This window comes from Mauremys reevesii, linkage group 6, assembly GCF_016161935.1.
Source record: "Mauremys reevesii isolate NIE-2019 linkage group 6, ASM1616193v1, whole genome shotgun sequence".
NCBI classification, from domain to species: Eukaryota; Metazoa; Chordata; order Testudines; family Geoemydidae; genus Mauremys; species Mauremys reevesii.
Genome location: NC_052628.1, coordinates 110,814,358 through 110,831,742, shown reverse-complemented (window position 1 = coordinate 110,831,742; position 17,385 = coordinate 110,814,358). Strand labels below are relative to the sequence as shown.

Sequence of the window (17,385 nt, the reverse complement as noted above, 5' to 3'; positions counted from 1 at the left end):
TGAAATATTTCCTTTTAAAAAAGGGCCAGCTTCAGAAAATTTGTCCCTTATAACCTTTAGCCAGTGATTGGGGCAATCACCTGGGATGTGGAAGATCCAGGTTTGAATCCCCACTCCAAGGCAAGGACTTGAACTCAGATTCTCTCTCCCACCATCCCCCAACTCCTTCCAGGTGAACATCATTAGATTATTGTGGGATGGGTTGCTCTGTTTCTTCTGTTGAAGATGTTCTTTTTTGTATTAAAACATAAGTATTCATTGGGTCGAAGAGAGAGAGTGAAAATGACTCTATCTAATAATTAAGGCACTCACTTGGGAGGTAATGTTGATTCAGATCTCCTCTCTGCCTGATGCACTGGAGTATGACCGAAGAACTTACTTGAATATCTGTACTTCTGGAAAGGAGCTGTGCTTAAGTTTGCTTTAATGTCATAGACAAGCTATTTATAAATGGAGGAGGGGAAAAGAGTCCTCTGCGGGTATGTCTATACTGCATTTAGCCCTTGCCAGCTGATTTGGGCTTGTGGGGCTCAGGCCGAGGGGCTACAACCCAAGCTCTGGGACCCTCCCACTTTGCAGGGTCCCTGAGTCTGAGCTCCAGCCTCAACCCAAACATATACACCACAATTAGACAGTCCCTTAGCCTGAGTCTGCTGGCACAGGCCAGCTGGGAGTTTTTAATTTAAATATTGTGAGAAAAATGCCTTGGGATAAGTCTGAGTCCTGGATTTCATGTCTCATCGATTAATTGCATTCATGCAGACCTGTTCCAATATCTAGCCAACAGAAGTGTCCGTCCAGGGCTCTAGTGCTATCACAGAATTTAAACCCTTAATTTGAAAAATACAATCAACAGTTAAAATATAATAAAATGAACTACCCATGTAGAGCTAATAATTGCCTGGCAATTAGTAATAGTTAACATATTCCTCACTTTGACCCAATTGGAGGTAAGTTACAGATAAAGGGGTGTTTGCTGGAAGTGTTGAGCGCTCCCTAAATTGAATTTAACCACCGGTCTAGAGATTTATAGGCTAGTGTATGAAACAGGTTAATAAATTCTTAAATATTTTGGTATGGTATTTTTTGAACATAGTCTGTACGGCCTGAAATGTAAGTATTTTAAGTTTTTGGTAAAAGTCTTAATTTTATATTCTAATCTGAACAAGGTCCTTTAACTTTGTTTTAGCCAAATGTCTAGTTTCAGCTTATACAAACATTCTGTCTATGAAAGTCAAGAATGCTAATGGACCTTCCCTGTCAAATTTAGTTTATGATCTGTGCCTGGTTTATCATCTGAACTTATGACTTAAAAGAAGGTACTCTTCTTAAAATGTCAACTCTATTGTTACACTGAAATGTCAGTACAGCAGCTGATATTAATATGCATATGATTCTATTTTTAAAGATCATAACCTGGTTTCTCAGAATATAAGGAATATTTTATGTCTTATAGACAGCTGCACCTGATTAGAATCTCACTTAGGACCCTGTTTATTTATTTATAAATCCACCAACACCATAATATCTGAGCATCTTGGAATCATGATGTTATTCATTCTTTATGTAATAGCAAAATATGCACTGACACTTTACAGATTTGTAAAAACAGAAGTTCCTTGAAGCAAATATCTTATCACCTACCATATATAGATGAAAAGATGAAAAATAAAAAGTACAAAAGATGGGAATGAGCAAAGGACATGGCACAAAGCACAGTGAATGAGTAGTACTGTTTGACATGTATCATGCTAGTCCTGTGGCTTTTCATTTTTGTTGACAATTCACTGTAGCACCGTTTATCCCAGTGGGATACCTCTCTGAGGAAATCCAAAGCTGCTACATGGATTGTACATCATGATGTTGCTTCAGAGTCAGAGAGAGCTGACATCTGTATCCCGAGACAAATTTTATTCTCTTTGCAGTTCACCATTCAGAAAAAGGTGTTCCTGAAATCTGAGTCTCTGCGTGATAGCAACTAAAGAAGTTACTCTTACTCCGCTCAGCCAAACATATTCAACTTTTCCACAATAGTTTTCCTCCTGTATATTTCTAAACTCTGTACAGATTATCATGTTTCCCACATGACCTTCATTATTCTGCTTGCACAGAGATGTAAGTGAAAAATGGTACTACACTCTCAACAGATGTGGCAGCCTGCAGAAGAAATTGAACCCAAAGGAATTACCTACGTGAGTAAAGGGTTTGTAGAATCCCACCTGGAGGGACAACAAATGGACTGTAAGACAGACTTTCCAAGTGTCATTCACGTCTCACACATTTGGCAGCCCTGTTACACCAGTTCACAGAATACCCTTTGGCTACAGGGAAAGTGACCTAGGTTGGGATTAAGGAAACCATTGTTTCTGTCATCACTGGTTTGTAGAAGAGATGTTTTTATATTTCTGTACAGTTCACAACCTTCTCTGTGCATCCAGAGCAGAGAGAATTCATACACACCAGCAGCAGACACAATTTTCTACACTTTAGATCCCAGTGGCGCCCCCCCGCCCCACACACACACAGTCTGGCACCTGAGGCGGCCACCTCAGTTAGTCTCATGGTAAGGCCAGCCCTGCCTGTGTGTTAGCATTATTAAAGTAGATGTTAAGTTGATAGGAATGTGTTCAGTGTTTAGCTTTGATGAGATGCTTGTAAGATGCTGCATGTATTGATCTGACTTACAACATCTGTATCCCATAGTATAAAGCCATATTGAGTGTTTGTATTGTAAACCTCTGTAACTGTGTAACACAGCAAACATGAAAGAAGCATTAATTAAAGTAACAGGCTGCTCCTACACACAAAAAGGCCCCTTACAACCAAATGAGCCATTGTGTATCATCAAAGGGCAAAGACTTTGTTGAATGCCCTTCTCCCCTCCCCTCCAAGAAGAGGAGATGTGCACTAACATGAGTCCCAGCAGTTTGAACTCTCGTGGATGGGAATAAAAATCTCTCAGCAGAAGGAACTTGTATCATTTACGCTGCTTGGAATTTGGAGAGGGCAATATTTCTAGGCAGAAGCAAGGGATTCCTTTGCTGTTTGTCTTGGGTTAGCTCTGGAGGACATAGAACCTGCTGTGATACAGAAGCTTTCTATTACCTTCTGGGAACCCAAGACTGTGACTGATTTGTGTGTGTATTTTTACCTGCTTTAACCTTGTAAATTACTCTGTGTTTTTTTAGTTAATAAATCTTCAGTTTAGTTTATTATCGGATTGCATACAAGCGTTGTCTTTGGTGTGAGATCTGAGGTACAAGTGACCTGGGGTAAGAAACTGGTCCTTTAGGACTGGGAGTAACCTGAATATTGTTGTGATTGTTGGTGTAAGGGACCATCTATCACAAAGGCAAGTTTGCCAGGATGGCAAGATAGACCAGCGTACCCAAGGGGAGTGTTGATGACTCCATTCTAAGGCTGTTATAGCACTTGAGGAGTTCACACTTGATGCTTGGTTGGTGAAATCTAAGTACAGAACTCACAATCCGGTTGGGGTTTGTGCCCTGGTTTGTAACAGTCTGCCCTGAGGTTGGCACTCAAATTTGTGAGCAGACAGCCTGACGAAGGCATTGCACTGCACCACTGCATTGAGTTGTGTATCCCCATTGACTATTTAAGCAATGTCAGAGGAGGAGAAAGGCATACGCCTAGCCCCTTCCCTGTTACTACCACCCCGCTAGGCAATTGCTGCACCTGAGCCCATGCAGGTAGACGTGACACAAAGGCGCTTCTCAGCTCAAGAGAAGGAATATCATTGTCTGTATGAACTCTGCCGGTACTGTGGGGAAAGAGGCTGCTTTGCCACCAGCTGTCCCCTCAAGCCTTGTTCTACAGCTAGTCCAGGAAGATGGGTTTGTTCAGCCTCGTTATAGAGGACGCAGCTGGACAGAACAACTGAATTGGTTTCCCCGAGTAAACCCCCTCTCCTACCTACATGCACTGCCACCAGCAATGGCCAATTCTATCTCCATATCAAACTCCAGTTTCAGACCCTGTCTACACCTGAAGTGAGCTTCACTCTGCTTGTGCTGACACTCCAGAGCCGCTAGTAATTTTATGGACACTGGATTTGCTAAACTGCTGGTACAAAGGAAGCTCAACCTTGACCTGGTGGAGGCAATCTGTGGCAGCCTGCTGTCCTTGGGTCCAGTCATCTGAGACTTCATCCCTCCAGGCTGTAAGCCAAGACCATCTAGAAACCTTGCAGTTTAACCTCATTTTGCCATTGATCAATGAACTACTGGAGAGGGTCAGCTAGACTAAAATTTTCATTAAGCTCTACCTACATGGTGACTAGACCAATCCATGTCCAAGAGGGCAATTCATGGAAAACAGCCATATGGATATTTTGAGTACCTCATTATGCCTTTTGGTCTCTGAAATGTCCCTACCACATTCCAGCATTTGGTTAATGATATCTTCGGGGACATTCTGGACCAGTTTATAATCTACCTAGATGACTTTCTTATTTTTCCAGAGAACCAAACCCTGCATGAGTAGCATGTCCGGTTAATACTTGAATGTCTTTGAGCAAACAGTCTGTATGGGAAACCTGAGAAATGTAAATGTGACTACACTTCTGTGGGCTTTTTGGGTTATATCATCTCTCCCAGTGACCTTCAAGCTCCAGTTACCCCGTACCAATGAAATACACCCAGTATTCAATGTGTTCTTGTTGAAGGCATAACGTGGATAACTCCACCCCACATCATGGTTCAGGAGCAGGATTCTAAGCTCCTCTGTGGATGACTCATGTACCTGGTAAACTGCGAAGGATGTGGCCTAGTTGACCATTCATTGGGACCATCCAGTAACATTTGTGCATCCGACCTCATTTGCAAATTACATTGATTGTACCCAGACAAGCTTAGTCTGCCCAACATCACTTCATGGCTTGGAACTCTCCCCAGCCTGATATTAGAGACAGACTCCACAGACCTTAGGCTGCTCCAGCCTTCCTCTGGCTCCAGCCATACTCTTGCTTTGTTCCAGACTGGTTCTTGACTCCATCTCTGACCTTTTGGCTCCAGTTCCTGGCAAGGCTGCCACTTTATCACTACTAGGCATGACTGCCTCTGCTCCAACCACTAGGACTGTCCCCTCATGTCTCATTTTCTGACAGTGTTTAGGAAGGACTTCATGCAGGGCCTTGTCCCAAACCATGGATAAAGAGGGAGAGTTGGAGTTTGCTATTGACTTCAATGGGATCTGCATTGAGCTGTTACATAGAAAGACAAGGTCGTGAAAGAGAGAACCTTTCAAGCTACAAAGAGCTGTTGTTCAAGTTGATTTAGGTCTAAAGTTCGTCTTTTTCGCCATCAAAAAATTGGTCCAATAAAAGATATTACCTCACCCACCTTATCTTTCCAATAATCTGGAGCCAACATGGCTACAACAACACTGTTATATGGAAACATTTATGACAGCTCAGATAAACTGATATGGCATAAGGCCCCAATCTGCAAAGAGTTATGCATGTACGTAACTTCACTCAGTTGAGTAGTCCCATTTTGAAGTCAATGGGACTACTCACAAAAATCATGTTTACTTATCCACATATGTCTTTACTGGGTCAGAACCCTTTTGTGCATGAAAGTAAAAATAAATAAATGAGCACTTACGTTTTAAAAGGATTAAAAAACTCACACTGTTTGAGTAGCTGTCAATTGCATATGCACACAATGAGGAGAAAATCTAGCCTTTGCCTTTTGATTTGAGGTTTCTTGCAGGCACTTGTAGGGCTAACACAACATAAAACAATCCCACCCTCGCCAATGATTGCTTGATGTATTTGTAATGGAACAGCAGCACAATTACCCTAAAAATGTTAAATGTAATTTGCTTTAATTTAAAGAAATGCCACTACCCAATTATACAACTGAAGGTCAGATGTCATCAGAAAAAATGGAAAATTCATTTACCTAAACAGAAATCAATTTGAACAAGCACAAATCTTCGATATTTTACTCTTGATTAGATTGCTGTGTTTGAGACTACTACATGCTCAAATGTTGTTAGCAAAATAAAAAGGCAAACAATAACCCCATTTAATCTCTCTAATCCTGACCAATTTAATTTAGTAAACATAATTTACTGAGAATTATGAATGTCTTCAGGGTTTTTAAAAAGAAAAGTGTGGGGCGGGGGAGGGTAGGGGAAGGAAAGGCCTGGTTCTGGTCTGATGCAATTTCACAAAATTCAGTGGAGCTGTAGATAGGTGTAACTGCATGCAGAATTTGGCACAGTTAACAAAATTTAATAGTCAAAACAGAATTATCATTATTCCTAACATTTTTTACCCATGAGATTCGCATTTTTACAAAGGCGAGCTATATTTCATTATTCTCATTTTACAGCTGAGGAAGTGAGGTAAAACATTTTGAAATGTGAAGAGAGCAGGATGTTCTTGTGGTAAAGTCACTGAACTGTTCTTCCACTGAACTTGTGTTCTGTTCACAGCTCTTCCAGGGGCTTGCATTTTGACCTTGCAAAGTCTCTTAATCTCTCTCTGCTGCAAAATGAGATTGATGATGATGCTTCCTGTCTCTGTCTTGTCTGTTTAGATTGTAGTCTCTTCATATGTGTTACTGTCCCAGACAGATTAGAATTCTGATCTTGTTTGGGGCCCCTGGGTGCTACCAGTAAGAATCAAGTTGCTTTGCTTCTGCTGAGTGTGTGTGGCAGGAATTGCTATAGAGCCCAGGTCTATCAAGAAGTCCTATAGCCTGTCCCGTGCACCACATTGCCTCTTATGAGTTCTTCTAGTTTCTGAATAGCACTTAGCCAGCACTTTATTTTTCTCACTTTACGGTTGTTACTAAATGGCAGTTACTGTATTCACTCATTGCCTGATGAGTGCATGAATTAGTTCACATGATGCATTTATCACTGGCGAGGAGAAGCAAAGATCCTAATGTAGTCATCAGCACACATTTTTGTTGTGAGTCTGGAAATGGCTAAATACCATTTACAGTGAGTAAGCAGTCAACAACTGCCCACAGATACTACACACAGTAATCACAGTTATTTTTCCTACTGTGTATAAAGAGGGAAACTTGGCCATTGGCAAATGCTGAATGAAGACCAGTGCATGATGATGTGTGTTTGTGGAAAGTTATCAGGAGAGAGAAACAAAATGTACAAATGTTTACTTAAGTGCCAAATCAGATTCCAGCGGTATGGAGTGTGGTATGATTTCAGAAGGCTTTGGATCAGGCTCTACGTGAATGATTTTTACTGGTCTGGAATCTCTGATCCATAGTCCAAGATTTAGCTTCTTTCATTTCTGTCAATCCTGTAAAGACAAAAGAATGAGAAAAACCTACTTTGATCATAGTGTCTGGTTTAAAACTGTTTTGCAGTTATTTAGGAAAGCACATGGGAAAGCATCTTTGAAGAAGTGGATAGAATAATGTTGAGTAGAACTGATTGTTACCTAGAAATAGGGTGACCAGACAGCAAATGTAAAAAATCAGGATGGGGGTGGGGTTAATAAGAGCATGTAACAAAAAGACCCAAAAATCGGGACTGTCCCTATAAAATCAGGACATCTGGTCACCCTACCTAGAAACTTTGACAAAGTGGCAGGTAACCCGACGGAAGGTTAGGTAGGGTGATATGTATTCTTCAGCTGAAAATAGTCACTGTAAATGTGTTGGGGCGAGCTGGAGGTTTGCTATATTCTTACATTTTAAAATAAAAATAAGCATACAGGAAATATTTCCAATTATTGCTCAGTTTTTGCTGTGAGGCCAGCTAACAGCAGCATGCTCATTCTTGTTCTGCATTTTGGCACTGCACTTCTCAATCTCGCACCCCTCATTTGAGCAGCAGCATGTTGGATTTTGTGCTGCCTGCTGTTTTGGCCGATGAGAGTGTGTCTGGTGTTGTGTTGATACTCGCATTGCTCAACCATGACAGTAACGGTGCTCCTCGTTCCACAAAAGCCTGGCTAGCAGAGTAAAATTTTAAAAGGTTGACTGTAGCTAGCCTGTAGTGTGTGTGTGTGTGTGTGTGTGTGTGTGTGTCAATACAAACAAGGGTTGAGAGTCTCTCCTTTCATGCAATCCTACAGGTACAGATAGGGGGAGAAGGGTCTACAAAATAGAACTACATGACTATTCTCCTATCAAAACCAGGAGAGCTTGAACTATAGGCAGTGAATGTGATGTCACGGATTAGAGATAGGTAGATATATAATTTTTTGGTAAATAAGAGGCAATGTTCAGCCAAATTCTATCTATTCTACCTTATTTACAACACTAGTAGATACAGCATAGTATTAGAGGTAAGTGGACAACTGCTTTCCTGTCCAATTAGTCAGATTTTGAACAGATATTCCAAAATACCTTTTTTGGATTATTGGGTCAATTGAAATGTTTTTCCCCGTGGTTTCAACCTTAAATGTCCGGTCGGTGGTGCAGTGGGGCTAAGGCTTACCAGAAGCAGTGGCATGTCTGTTCTCCGGCTCCTATGCATAGGGGCAGCCAGGGGGCTCCACACGCTGCTGCAGCTCCCATTGGCCATGGTTCTCGGCCAATGGGATCTGTGGAGGTGGTGCCTGCAGAGGGGCAACATGCAGAGCCACCGGGCCACGCCTCTGTGTAGAAGCCAGAGGGGGGAAATGTCACTGCTTCTGTGAGCTGCCTGAGGTAAGCGCTGCCCAGAGTCTGCACCCCTGACCCTCTCCCATGCCCCAATCCCCTTCTCCAGCCCTCATCCCCCTCCTGCCTTCAAAACCTCTTGGTCCCAGCCCAGAGCACCCTCCTACACCCCAAACCTCTCAATCCAGCCCCACCCCAGAGCCCTCACCCCCCGCCCCATGCCCCAACCCCTTAGCCAGCCCTGATCCCCGGACCTCAAACCCCTCATTCCCACCCCAGAGACTGCATCCCAAGCCAGAGCCCTCATTCCTACCCTAGCCCATATCCCCCTCCTGCCCACCAAACCCCTGGGCCCCAGCCCGGAGCACCCTCCTACAGACCAAACCCCTCATTGCCAGCCCCATCCCAGAGTCTGCACCCCCCGGCCAGGGCCCTTACACCCTGCACCCTAACCTCCTCCCAGCCCAGAGCCCCCTCCTGCACTCCAAACCACTCATCCTCAGCCTGGAGCCCCCTCCTACATGAAAAATCCCTCATCCTCAACCCCCACAAGCCCACACCCACAGCTGGAGCCCTCACCCCCCACCAACCCCCTGCCCGGTGAAAATGAATGAGTGAATGAGGATAGGGAGGGGGGATGGAGTGAGCAGGGGGTGGGGGCTTAGAGGGGGCGGTGCCTTGGAGGTGGGGTGGGGCAAGGGTATTCAGCTTTGTGCGAGTAGAAAGTTGGCAACCCTAACTCCTGTCCCCCATGTATATCTCAATATACTTTTAATCCATGTGCAATCCAGTCTTAGATACTGTGGTGATGAGCATCTTGTAAATGGTTACGATTCAGAATGAGACCGGAAAGCAGTGAAGGGACTCAAGAACTGTGTGAGCATGTGCATGGGGGAGATGATCGCAGATAAGAGAGATGATCAGAACACAGGGCAAAGTGCATTGTGTACGTGAGAAAATGAGTTCACACTGAGAATTTCAGCAGTAGGTTTAGGGGGCAAAGAGTGTGTTTTTGGATGTGTTGAAGAGAGAGAAGCGACCAGATTTGGTGAGAGCCTGCATGTGAAGGGAAAAGTAAAGTGGATTGTCAAAAATGACACTGTCTGCTCTCTGCTAAGGTTCTGAGGCTGGGTAAATGGAAGGATAGAGCTATTGTCACTGGAGAAACTGGATGGGGATGTAAAGGAAGACTGTTTTTTTGTTTGTTTTTTTTAAAGAAATTTTAATCAGACTCTTCATATTGGCCAAATATATTTGTAGTAATTGCTTTTGCACTAATCGAATGCATCAACTTTGCTTTTGTGCTTTTGAATGCTGCATGTGAGTGATAAGATAGAAATGCTGAGAGCAAAGATTGCTGTGCATTAGAAACAAATGCTTGTGTTTTCTTCATGAGTGGCCATGTTGCTGAAGAGAGAGTAGTGACATGAAAGTTCATGTGTGAAAAGCCACGAGTGACACATTGAGCCACCATATATAAAAAGTGCCTTCTTAGTGTGTTATATTTATGGTCTTCTGAAGGACTGATTTGCAATATGCATGCATATTTATTGCAGCTCTAAATTCTGACCATCCATCTAAATTCTATACTCTTTGGTTTGGAATGATCTTATGGCTACAGTAAGATGGCTCCAGTAATGGCAAAATTGAACCTTTGGCAGAGTGGAATGGAACTGGCCAAAGTGTATGAATATTAAAAAAAATAAAATAAAAAAAATAGGCATATACTGCTCACGGACATACACACTTATAGATGGACAAATATTAAGTATGTGGATCCATGTGGGATCACATCATAGATTTTTATTCACTGTATACATTTATTGGACAACTAGATGGGCAGAGTTTTATAGTTTCTGTATATACTAAAGAACTAGACAGACTTAATGAGGAGGAACTATGCTGTCAGTTACTGAAACCCTTAGGTCACTGAAGTACCAGCGCTAATGGATTGCTAACGTAGCTTAGTGCTGAGTTCTGCTGTTTTTTGTTGGTTGGTTTGTTTATTTATTTTTAGGAATAACTAGGGTGAATGAATCTTTAAAAAGAGAGTGAGTGTTAATTGGAAAGCAACACATTGATCCAAAAGAAAGTTGAGGTGTATCTATAGGGAAAAAGATCCCTGGGTCCAATGTGTAGTTGGGGACTTGAAGAGAGAAATTGCATGACTGAGAATCAGCAATGAAATGTGGAGCTTTTAATCTGACAATTGATTTGTATCCTGGTCTGTGGACACATAGGATATGGTATATAGTAGGTGAAATTATTGAACCCTCTGCTCATTTTGTAAGAGAGGTGTTTCCAATTTTATTAAAATAAATCTTATAATTTTGGGTTTTCCTAGACCACTATATTGCCAGCCCTTAGGAGTGTTGGAGAGAGCTGGGTGACTTCCCCCCGCCCCAAAGTTTGATGAAATTTTGAAACTAAAAAAGAAAAAAAATCAGAAAAGAGGAGAAAAATTACATTATAAAAAAATCAGTTCAAGTGTTGATAGTGATAAGACCACAATCCAAAATGGATTTCCTCCTGCAAGATTTTTCTATTGCTGCACAATGGCATAATCATTGTATTTCTTCTAGAAGCCTCTGATTAATTAAAGTACTGGTTACCCTCACAAGTAATACATAATAAAAAGCAATGCTTATCTTCTTACCTGGCCACCAGTTCATTGTTTATACTGAGTCTTAATGTACATTGAAACACACAAAAACTCCTGCTCTGTTTAACAAGAGTTAAGGTCATTGATGGAGAATATCCACTAATACAAACTCTAAAATAACAAAGAAATGTCCGTGAAGGCAAAATCTGTGTTCTGTTATCAACCTATATTAACTCCTGCGTCAAAATTCCTACTGCTCCATCAAGCAGCCACAACACACCAGACCCACAACCTCACACTCCACAAACATGCAATCTTAACCATAACCGTGTGTTTGTGTAGTGTGCAAGGGTGCTGGAACAATTTCTATAGTGAGGGTGCTGAGAGCCATTGAATCAAACTGTAAACCCTGTGTTTAATGGAATCCACTTCAAGGCAGGGGGTGCAGTAGCACCCCAAGTACCCTTAGTTACAGTACCTATGTTAGTGTGATGCCATAAGTGTGATATGTTGTATATGGTGTGTGTGGAATAATAGGAATATACAATAGGTGGATTACATAAAATTGATTTTGCTTTTACTCAGTATTTCCTTGTCATTTCAATTTGTATAAGTATTTGTATATTCCCCTTCTGTAACCTTAAGTCGTTGTTCAAAAAGAATGGGTTGTTTGATCTGACATACACACATGTAGCAGTATATAATTATAATATATAATCCAATATATTAGAAAAATATGTATTATAGGATGAATAATATGTAATTAGAGAGTATCCTAATGGATATGCACAGGGGCAGGAAAGTTTGGATGTAGTATCTTATATATGTGAGAACTGGTTTTGCTCAAATGCTCCAAAAAGAATTCACTTTAAGGCCTAGATCAAGCAAGTATATCACAGCCTGGTAGGTGAAAGGTGTAAGCAAATGATAACTGGGTATTAGAATAGAAATGCTTGTGCAAGTTCAAGTGTACTAAGCAAGTCAGAAACACACACACAAAGTATATGGTAGCAATGTTAATGTCACTGGAATACTAAGAACTAATGGGACAGCTGGGAGTATCAATGAATGGAACTGCATATCATACACATAAGTAGTGGGACAAAGAAGGCAAAGGATAGGGACAGGGTACGGAACTAGAAGTGAGGGAAAAAGCTAAAGGGCTTCGTCTCAGTTCTCAAGATTTCTTTGTTTCCCAATAGGTAATCCTTTGGAGATTGTGTCAAGATGTAGAACTTTGCTCCCTGGACTATAAGCACATCTCCTGATTGAAGCAGTGTAATGAAAACAAAATTCACTTTGCTTTATGGTAAGATCAAAAAGATTTTGGACTGTCTTGAATTGCTTGGATTGATGTTAAAAGCAAAAAGGTGTAATATATGTTACATGTGTATATAACATTGCAGGGACATGAGGCTGCGTTCATCACGTAGCAGTAAAATTAAAAAAAAATTACCCAAAGTCATTTGCTCCTACAAACATTAATTTATGTGTATCCGAATGATGTAAATAATTAAGAACAATGTCGGCTCAGATGCAAGTTTTTAGAAATGCATCTTTTTTATTTTCATGTTGATCTTTCTGCCTTTTTAACACTGTGGCTGTATGTTGCTTCTCTGTTTGAAACATGCTGCCTCTTGATGTCAACCTGCAGGATAAAGGTCTTGTGTAATGACCTGTTTAGAAGTGAAAATGAAGCACTTTTATCTGAGAGGTGTCTGTGCTCAAGGGTCCCATTTTTACAAGGCAGATCCTGTGGCAGAAGTCCACAGCTATATGTGGGCTTTGTAACTCACTAAAAGGAGAAAAAGTGCACTCCTAACATTTGTTCCAAAGCTCCCTATGTATGTGGTACTTGTTCTAATGCACACCAGGAATGTTTAAACCTTGTCTGCATGGAAGCAGGCAGTTTAAGGAAGCTATATCCATGTTCTAAACACCTATCAAGCACAATTATACTAACTAGAATGGTGGTGTGCCCCGTTGCAGACAGCACTTGGCTAAAGCTATCAGCTCAACTTTGGCTCCAGTCTTCCCCAGTACTGTCTCTGAATGTGATTATAACACAGTTCGTAACACTTTTGAACATGGACACAATTGTGTTACAACTTAAGTAACCCTGTGTGAAAGCTGTTTCCAACAAGTTTTTTCTCTTTTTTGGGTGGCAAGGGGTATAGTGGGGGCAGAACCACTTAAAAATAAATAAATCATTCCCCTTATCTGGTCCCCATAACCATAGTATCTGAATCCAAAGGTCAGTAAGGCTGTGGATGTGTTCCATTTTTTTCTGGTTAACAATGAATACATTGGGAACACATAGGGTGACCGGACAGCAAGTATGAAAAATAGGGATAGCGTGGGGGGATAATAGGCACCTATATAAGAAAAACCCTGAACATCGGGACTGTCCTTATAAAATTAGGACATCTGGTCACCCTAGGAACATGGGTCCAAATTCAGAGGTAATATAATGAGGTTACAGGTAAAGAGCAACTTGCTATAAGTGAACGTAAGTTGTAATAAATTCTTGTGCTTTGGGGGGCAGAAAGGGGCGGTGTATTGAAAACGGTGTTAAAATTGCAGGCTGTCACTTCAAATTTCAGGGGTGGGTTTCCTGATCCCGCTTGCAGGCTATGGGACTCTGTAGGGAAGTGAATCATTTGGGCCTAGCAACAGCTATCAGCCTTCAGAGATTCATAATGGAGTGAGTTGTGCCTCTGTTTTTGGGAGCAGCCTGCTGTTGTCTCTCTCTTTTGTGGTTCTTGTTTATCGCTCTGAATTCTAAGATATAAAGGAGCATTATGCTTCAACCTTCCTGCAGGAATATATGTTTTTAATCTAACTTCTCTTGTATATGCCATGAACATAGCAAATGGCAGTGCTGTAGCAGGAGGATATAATATAAGTATAGTTAAGCAGCCTCCCATTTTATCATACAAGCTCTTGTTGGTTGTTTTTTTCCTGATACAACTTTTCTTGCTGCCCCACCAGCAAGTGTGCATCTGTGATAGGCTGGATCACAGAGAACCCCTTGGGAACTGCCAACTGCTGTGCTGAGACTACCTCTGAGCCCATTTTCCCTGCCAGCTTAGAACTTCAGTGCCTTGCCTGGTTTGAGCCAGACAGGCTTGTCTGCTGCAAACCCAGACCCAGGTCTGAACCACGTCCCTCAAAAGCTGCAGGCTTAACTGAAAACAGCTGAAGAAGTGCTCCTGTCTCCAGCACGCAGATGCCCAGTTTCCAATGGGGTCCAAACCCCAAATAAATCCGTTTTACCCTTTATAAAGCTTACACAGGATAAACTTATAAATTGTTCGCCCTCTATAACACTGATGGAGAGGGATGCACAGCTGTTTGGACCTTCCTCTCCCCCCCGGTATTAATACAGACTCTGGGTTAATTCATAAGTAAAACGTGATTTTATTAAATACAAAAAGTAGGATTTAAGTGGTTCCAAGTAATAACAGACAGAACAAAGTGAATTACCAAGTGAAATAAAATAAAACACGCAAGTCTAAACCTAATACAGTAAGAAAACTGAATACAGATAAAACCTCACCCTCAGATGTTTAAATAAGCTTCTATCACAGATTGGACGCCTTCCTAGTCTGGGCCCAATCCTTTCCCCTGGTACAGCCCTTCTTCCAGCTCAGGTGGTAGCTAGGGGATTTCTCATGATGGCAGCCCCCTTTGTTCTGTTTCACCCCCTTATAGCTTTGCACGAGGCGGGAATCCTTTGTTCCCTCTCTGGGTTCTCACCCCTCCTTCTAAATGGAAAAGCACCAGGTTAAAGATGGATTCCAGTTCAGGTGACATGATCACATGTCACTGTAAGACTCCAAGCCGTCATGCCTCCCAGCCTGACTCACAAGAAGGCCTGCAAGCAAACAGAGCAATCCACAGTCAATTGTCCTGATTGATGGGAGCCATGAAGATTCCAAACCACCATTAATGGCCCACGCTTTGCATAATTACAATAGGCCCTCAGAGTTATATTTCATATTTCTAGTTTCAGATACAAGAAAGATACATACATACAAATAGGATGACCACACTCAGTAGATTATAAGCTTTGTAATGATACCTTACAAGAGACCTTTTGCCTTAAGCATATTCCAGTTACATTATATTCACACTCATTAGCATATTTTCATAAAAGCATATAGAGTGAAACGAGCACCAACTCAAGCTCTTATGCCTTAATGACATGTAATTTTCACCATTGTCTACATTATTTCTAAAACTGGACCATATTTTGTTTTGATGCTATGGACTTACAGAAAAGGAGCTAAATAAAAACAGACTGAGTTACTGAAGTCAATGGGAGCAGGAAATGCTCAGCATCCTGGAAAATCAGGTTGGTTGTTTAGATGTCCCAGTGATATCGGTGCTTCACTTCAGGCACTCAGGTTTGAAATGTTAGCCAACATAAATACATTTTCCCCCATTAAATTGCTCATAGGAGTCCCTCACACCTAAGGAGAGAGCACCAGGAATAATGATGAAAGTGAATGGTCGCTATACAGTTTTGCTTCAAAAGAAAAAAGAGGTCCACAAAACATTAAAAATAACATGAAATAGCAAATTCTTTGACATCAACTTAATTCTATGGCAGTCTATGGAAAATAGAAACAATGGTAGGGGTGATGGTGGAGTTAGGTTTCCCTACCACTGAAGGATAAAGTATTTGTGGGTATATGTGAAAAATTTTGGAAGAATTAAATGTCCTTGCTCAAATACACACTTGCTATAACATTTTTAAAGGAGTATTCACAAACTGTATTATATGTTAAGGGCGGGGAGAGGGAGAGTTAAAATGAGTAAAATATAATCTTAGATTAGATGGCTGCTTGGAACTGTATCTAATACAAGAAGAGAAGTTGGTCTATGATAAAATATTCAGAGGTACAATAGTAAATACTGAAGTAGTTTGGGAGGGGATATAACCCCTCATGCTTCAGAATGTTTGCAAACTTCTAACTATTGGGGATTGGAGGAAGCTCCAAGAGTAGGCTAACTAATAATCACCTGCTGTTGAGTTTCTTGAATCACTCTAAATCAGATGATGCTAGCCACTGTCAGAGATAGGATTCTGGACCAGATGAACTCTGACACAGTATGGTCATTTCTGTGTTCTGTTAAATCATCCGGTTCTCCTTCTATTATCAATACTCTTTTTTTTCTGCCATTGCTGAGCAGCACCTAAGGGAAACCAGGAATAAATCTCGGGGGAAAGGTTTACAAATATAACTAGCTCAAAAAGGAAATGATTATGCAGAAGTTTGAAATTTATTCACGTTTGTGGGTGGGTGGGTGTCAAATAAATTTACTTACACAAATCCATTTTAAGGATGCCAGCTGACTGGTAACCTAATCTTTGTGGTAAAATGACAGGCTTTAAACACCTTGCCTAAGACCACTGCGACATGAGAATGTGTGAGAAACCAGTGCAGCTTGCACTGTGATTTGAACTACAATGTTAATTACAACTTTTTTTGCCTTGAAAAAGACACTTGAGATAATTAAACACATTGTATTTGATAACTCTGAAGTGCTGCTACACAACTGTGTGCCCCCACAAATTCAGAGAGAGGCTCGGTGGGTGGGTGTCCACATTAAGTTGGACTTAGACATATCTTATAATCAGTGAAAGGGAAATAAAAATGTAACTTGACCCTTTGCATGTTGAAGAGAGGTGGAAAATACTTGGCATAATTAAACCTGTAGCTCAGAATGCAAATGAAACCACGGGTCATTGCAGATTCCAAAGAATGTGTCAAGGCAATCTGCCTACTCTAACACTGGTCACAAATCTCTAAGATCCTTGTAGCTCAAATGCTGCTAATAACTAGCTTGAGTACTTTCAAAAGTACTTTGCCTCTCCATGCCTCAAAGTGAGCTCCATTACCAAATTAGCTTTTTTCCTCCATAGCCTTTTTTCTCTTTTCTAGATACATTAGACAACTTTTCATGGTTTCAAGGGCATTTCAGGCAGAAAGTGCATAATAAAATTAATTGCAGAACCCTCTAGGTACCTGTCAAAGTCCTGAAGAGAGCAGCCTATGAGATTGGCATTGTGTAGTCAAGTAAAGCTTTGCAAGCAGCAGGAGCCTTGGCTATACCACAGCTTCCAGTTAAATAGGGCAATCTGCTATTAATGGAATGTCTGTCCACAGT

The 17,385-nt window shown here is 41.3% G+C and overlaps 1 protein-coding gene across 19 annotated transcripts in view; it reads left to right on the top strand.

Moving 5' to 3' along the window:
• The window catches only part of LINGO2 (leucine rich repeat and Ig domain containing 2), a 716,716-nt gene that overhangs the window by 155,763 nt on the left and 543,568 nt on the right, over positions 1-17,385 (top strand). For all 19 annotated transcript variants that reach the window (XR_005600176.1, XR_005600174.1, XR_005600175.1 and 16 more), the window contains one exon: positions 12,411-12,517. The gene's annotated coding sequence lies outside the window, so the exon portion shown is untranslated. The remainder of the gene's footprint in view (positions 1-12,410; positions 12,518-17,385) is intronic.